The sequence below is a fragment of the Cynocephalus volans genome, chromosome 16 (genome assembly GCF_027409185.1).
Source record: "Cynocephalus volans isolate mCynVol1 chromosome 16, mCynVol1.pri, whole genome shotgun sequence".
Lineage (NCBI taxonomy): Eukaryota > Metazoa > Chordata > Mammalia > Dermoptera > Cynocephalidae > Cynocephalus > Cynocephalus volans.
This window is the reverse complement of record NC_084475.1, coordinates 880,630-887,622: the sequence shown is the minus strand read 5'-3', so window position 1 is coordinate 887,622 and position 6,993 is coordinate 880,630.

The following is a 6,993-nucleotide window of genomic DNA, read 5'->3' as shown; positions in this document are numbered from 1 at the left end:
AAGGTCCAGAGACTAGATTTGGGCTTTCCCTCCAATTAGAGACATGTCTTCTTCTTCAGGATGCTCAGGATCATTGTTGATTGTTATTCTCTGGCAGATCTGTTTGAATCTCAGAATTTTTCATTTCAAGCATCAGAGACTTTAAAGTACAACTAGAACTTGCAGCAGGGCGGGGTGGGGTGGGGCGGGGGGACCCATGGAGAGAGATTGAGAGAGAGAGTTTAAGAAAGGATAGTTTAAGAATGGATACTCACTTGCTTTGGATGAACCAAAATTATTTCATTTTTTTGGTTTTAAGAACACTTTAGAATTTTGGTTTTTTTCAAACTTTGAGCCCCTTAAAAAGAATTAGGTTTTATCCATATTTTGCGTCCATCTCCACAGTAACAGACATATAGTAAGTACTCTGTAACTTATAAATCTATTATTATTTTTAAAGTACAAGGGAAATTTGAAGCCTGTTTGAACTTTTTTCCTTTTTACTTGTGGTAAAACAAAACAAAACAAAACACAAAATTATCTTAACCATTTTTAAGTGTACAGTTTAGGGGTGTTAAGTATATTGATATTGTTGGTGCAAAGCCCATCTGTTTTAAATGGCTAGTACAGTGCCTTTACCCTTCAAAAAGAATGGAACCTTATTCTGTTTTAACATTAAGGGCTGAGGTTAATTGTTTCGTAAATGACTCCTGTTTCCTAGTGTTAGATTCAATAGTGTGCAGGCATTATGCTGGTTTCTCACACATAGCTCTTTCTGTAATACCCACATGATTTGACCTAGAGTATAACCACATTTATGGCATATTGAGGCAATTCGTAGCAGATTTTTTTTCACCATACCAAAGCTTTGCTATAAATAACCATTGAAGAAAGTCTTGTTGCTCTAGTGAAAGTGATTAATGCCTCTTTGGTATTGTATAGACCAGTCACCACACGTAATTTCTAGGCTCACACTTTATAAGTTCTTTGCATTTACTACTTTATTGTCAGCTTTCAGTTCTCTTCTTGAGTTTAGGACTCTAACATATCTAACATGAAACCACCCACTAAGATTTAAACCTGGTATCTTTGGGCTTTTTTGCCAAAGGTTTAAAAGTTATTTTGACCCATGCAGGACCTTTATAGATAGTGCCAGTTGTTTTGGCGCCAATACAGTTATCTTGTCACGGGACAGGTTGGGGAATAGGGCATGCTAACTCTGGAGTGAAGTTATCTGTGGATATAAAATTGTACTTTGTGAACTGGTTTTATTTTTGTATTTTAATTTTCTTATTATTCACCCTTTGTTCTCTCTTAGTATTTATTAAAATATTTCAAAAGTTAAAAAAAACCCAAAAACTTTTATTGTCTGTGGCAAATAAGTGATTGTTAGTATTAAAAAATTAAAGACTTGTAGAAAGGATATATTGGCAAGGTTGAAGGAAACAGCACAAAGAAAGCCCTGTTGATGAGAAATAGTATAGGAATTGCTTATTGTAGAGGCAGAGGATGTATTTAGTATGGAAAAAAGCAATAGTGAATGACAGCTGTATTTTGTGGCAGTTGGACAGTATTTGGTTCTGGAAATTGTTTGATAACCTTTTGACAGCTTTGAAATGTAGCAGAGTGTAGCTCAAAATCTTTATTTCACTGTGAAGTGTGTTTACTCAGTAGGTGTAGCCCAGAAATGGTGCCTGAACTTCCTCTGTTTCATTGTCTAAGAGCTATTTGATGATTTAGCTGGTTCTTTGGTAACAACCAAAAGTTCAGCTCCTGGGAAAAATGAGTGGGGTCTGATATTTTATGTTTCACCCTGTGTAGAAGGTTCAACCAATACATTTAAACAACCCACAGATATTTACCGAGCTAATAACATATTCTAGTTATACCTGTTGTAAGTAGCATAAGACATGGACAAAGTAGATAGGACATGGTTTCTGCTCTTCAGGTTTATTTTCCAGTTCTCAAAATGCTACTTTTTAAACTACTGTAGGGCTTTGACGGTTTCTTGAGGAAAGTGACTATGTTTTATACTTCTGTGTACTCCTTCCATGCTTAGAATTAAGTGTATGATCAGTTTGAATATTTGATTGATAAATTACTTCAAGCTCCTTGAGCATAGGGATTCTTATTTATTTTTGTGTGAAAGTACTTGGTGTGGGGTACGATGGCATTGTGTTAATAACATTTGGAAGCATAAGATCTAGGTTTGAGTGTAGCACTGCCATTTCCTGTAGGTAAAGGGACAAGTTACCATCACTGAATTATTTTCCTCAGCAGTAAATGGGAATCAAAATATCTGTCCATCTTCTCATAAAGTAGTAATGGGGACAAAGTAAACTAATGTAAGTGAAGTCACTTTATAAAAACTGTAAAATGCTGTATAAATGCCTATTGTTATTAACACCTCCATTGTATAGTGTATATTCTAACCGAATTAGCGATAATCCATCTTTACGTGTTAATCAGAAACCTAAATGTCATAAAAATCATAAATAGAAACTTCTGTCTTGTTACTCTCTATTTCCCAAAATTAACAACAATAGTAACTAATATGCTTTACATGTGTTAGATAGTGGACTCCAGGATCTGTGCTTTTATATGTAACACCACACTCTACCCATCTGAGCTAACTGTCAGCTGTGTTTTTAATGTTATATGTTTTTAGGGCTCCTAAACTCCTAATTTTGTTTTTTTTCCCTCCATTCCAAGCTCACTCGTCATCTCTACTTCTGAATCTAATTTACATCCTCTAAGGGGAGCCTCAGTCACTCAATAGTGTTGTTGGGACAACTGGGTGACAACCTAGAAGAAAAAAACTTGGATCCCTATTGTCATATTTTACCCCAAAATAGATTCCAGGTGGATAAAAGATTTAAATGTGAAAAATGAAATTACAAAATTATTAGGATGAACAATAGGAGAATTATTTTTTAAATCATCTTTGAATAAGAAACCTACATGCTACTAAAAAAAGGATAAATTTGGCCATATTTCATCATAAACAAAGTCAACAAACAAGTAAACTGGGGAAAATATCTATAATATCTCATAGGCAAAGGACCAATTTCCTTCATGTATTTATCAGTATGAAAAAGACATTACCTAAATAGAAAGGGAAATGACATGAACACTGTACAGAAAAATAATGCAGATGGCTTTTAAACATGTGAAAGTATTCTCAACCCTTCTCATAATAAGAGATGTTCATATTAAACTACAGCAAGATACCATTTTTCACTTGGACTAGAAACAGTTAAAAAAAAAACTACTGAAAACAGATACGTCATAGTCGTGAGAGTATAAATTGGTAAAACTACTACAGAGAGCAGTTTGGAATATTTAAAGATTAAAATGCATGTGTCCTTGAATCTAGCAATTCTTATTTCTGATTATCCTGAACTAATTCTTGTAATGCACAAAATAAGGTATGTTGAGGTTATTCATTATATCACTGTATGAACAAAAGATTGGAAGCAATCCACCATATTTCATTCATTCTAAGATGCATTTTTTCATATTTTAATAAAACTAAAATCAGATACAGCTTATCAGTGGCATTGTAATTGGCAGCTTTTTAATTTCTTAGTGGCACATAAAATAATAATGTGTTTTATGGTTAATGGCATTTTAGATTTGAAGAAATAGAATACTAAAATGGTATAAAGGAAGACCATGCAGCTTTAAAAAGATTGAAGTAGTTTACTATTGTACCCAATATGTGTAGAACAGTTTCTGAGATATAGTAAGTGAAAAAGCAAGGCACAGAACAGTGTGTATTATGGAATAGATACATATGTACCTCCTGCTTAAAATCATTATTTTGTTCCTGAAAGTCAGATTTCCTGTGTGAAAACCCTACCTGGAAACCTGTTTCTCATTATAAATGGACCACATGTCAACCCCAATCTTTAACGAGTTTCTAAAACCTAATGGAAACACAGAAAGCTGCCTATTCATGAAATTTTAAAAAAATTTTAGGATATATGATTCTTCCTTATTACCAAATAATTAATATGGTGGTTAAACATACCATTGCTTCCTGTACATCCCTTTTATTGATACTGAAGCAGCTTTTCCAAAGTTCTGCTAGGTTTATTGGGAATGTATCTCCAGATTTCTCACACATCTTTTTTAAAAGAATGTTGTATTAAATTTTTGAGATGGAAACATAAAAATTTTTACTATATAAAATCATTGGCCAAAAAATGTGTCAAGAGAGGTGAACATCCTTTATAGTTTGGGTATTAAAAATAAGGCATTCTACTGCAGAATATTAAAAGGGTACATTCTGTGAGTATACAGGATCATGTCTGTATATTTGTGTTCACATTTGCTTGACTGCAGAGAGAAAAATCTTTGTAAAGGTAGACTCTGGGAAGGGAAACCGAGTTGCTTTTTACCGGGGTTTTTTTTGGAATTTGATAGGTACTTGTATTACTGCTCAAAACAAATATAGAAAATAATTGTTTTGGAAAAGACTAGAGTGGGGAAACTCAAAGCAGAGTAGGGTTGGGGGTGTTTCAGTTAGGAAATGAATGGCAAATGTAGTAGGGTAAGGCCTGCATCAGATAAGTCCCAAAAATGTTTATACTACATTTTATAACTGAAGGAAAACTACACTGGAATTCAGTACAATAGAATAGAAATAAGTAGTGTTACAATTTAGCCTTTATTATTAAATTAAATTGTTCTTAAGAAAAGTCTTCACTAACTTCTTAAGAAAAATCCTTCTTTGGTTGAGAAAAAATAGTTTCCCCCTAATATAATGACATAGATACGTTTTTCTGCATAAGGTCTTTGGAAAAGCTAAGTGTCCTTCTACCTTATTTTCTCTTTGAAATTCATGTTTTCCTTTAGAAAAAGGGAATAAAGCTTACTTAGTACATATTATGTGCCAAATATTGATCTAGAATCTAGATGTTTTACACTGTCCCATTTAATGAAATAGGTATTAGTATACTCATTTTATAAAGTGAAACAGGTTTGGAAAGGTCATACAGCTACTGAGTGTCTGCCATTCAAATATAAACTGACTTTGAAATCAGCGTTTCTACCTTTATAACTTTTCCCTTCTCAGAAAAAAATGACACTGAAAATAGGAGTACATTGAGGGAAGACAGCAGACATGTAGCTCCCCAAGTCACAAAGCAAGGTATGGATTGTCAGAGAGGCTTAGTTATACATGGAGCTGGTCTAGCCAAGGCCTCTGCTCCCCACTAATTAAATGGGCCTTGGAATCTGTATGCAGTTGCCAAAGGCAAGCATAATTTTAGTAATTGACAAATTACTAAAATTTATTAAGGTATAGATTCTATAGGGCCTTTGACCTTAATGGAACTTAGTATATAAACAAAAGAGGTGAAGCCCAGATAGTAAACAGAATTAGTCAGAATTGGCGGTCTATAGTAATAGGTCTAGGTTTTAGGGCTAAAATAAAAAGGGAGAGGGATTGGGGGAGAGGAGAAGGAAAGGCGGGATGGTGAACTCAGATGCTGTATAGAAAGAGACTGCCTGTTTCTCAGTACAGAGATGATCACATTTAAAGGATAAATCAGAAGATATTAAATATATGTTAAGTTCATGGCAAAATAACAATCAGAAAAGAAGGGCAAAATTTTCAGATAAAGATTTAGAACAGATAAGTGAAGGCTATTTTATCGTTCTCGCACCTATTTTTATTTATTTCCTTTTTAAAAATTATATTCTTTTTTACATTCTATGATGTTGTGGAGCAGTTGGGAGGGAGGGGGAGAGGGGAAAGGGGAAGGAAATGGGACGGAAGGAGGAAGGGCTGGATTGAGGCCTGTGGCACCCCCCTCATTCCCGCAGGGGAGACCAGGGGGCTTCCAGCAGTGGCTGGGTCATTGCCGGGCTGGGTGCAGATGTCGGGGGTGTGGCAAAAGCCCTCGCCCCCACCACTCCAGCTCGGGAACCTAGGGCCTTTCATCCTGCAGCTCGGTGGTCATCGCTGGGCTGGTTGCTTGGGGGTGGGGGTTAGGGGGTACCTGTTTTTAGTTAGAAAAGATAGAGTGAACCAGTTAGAGAAGCAGATTAGACATTTATCAAGGTAGATTACTTTAGAAGAGGCATTCACTGGTAAAGAATTAAATGGAATCAGTTGCACATTTATTAAATACTTACTATGTCCAAAAGACTACAATAAAGGGGATAATAAGATACTGCTCTTACTCAGAGAATTTGTCATTATTTTAGGAGGTAAGACTTGAAAATCTTAAGAGTAAAAAGAGGAGGGTTTGGGTTGAAGTAGAGTTCTTGGTCTTCAAGAACAGTTTGAAAACCATAAGTAGAAGGCAGTAATGGGAGATTGGTTAGAATAGGCACAAATCTCATACTTAGTGTTTATTATGTGCAAAACACGTAGCAAATATCTTATTTAATTCTAATTAACAAGCCTGAGAGATAATTACTTTATTCCCATTTTGTAAGAAAAACTGAGGTTTAGAGAAGTTTAGTAAGTTGCCCAAGGACAAGCAGCCTGTAAACTACAGAATTAGCATTCAAACCTTGGTCTTTCTGGCTCCAAAATTCGCTCTTAACTACGACACTAGATGTGGAAGTCTTTAATGCTGATCCAATTTGGAATTTTATTTTGTAAGCCAAAGACAATTTTTGATAGGGGAGAGGTGTAGACTTTTATAGCAAGAAGATACATTAAAGATAATAAATCTAAAACTCATTTTATAGACGAAGAGATTTAGGTTTAGGTTTCCAAAATGCCTTGGTGATAGTGCTGCAACCCAAACCCAAATTCTCTGATTTGTAATCTAATGCTCTTTTCATTACACCAGCCAGACATTTGTGGTGTAAGTAAGTACTAGTTTGGACAAAGTATGTCTGAGGATGGAGATGGGAAACCCTTCAGAAAGTTGCCTGGATATGAGTAGATCAGAGCTTGGAATATAGTGATAGCAAAGGAAAGGAAGGAATAGATACGAAGGATGATAAGACAAGTCAGCTATGAAGCACAATGTATAATCAGTTCATGCATGT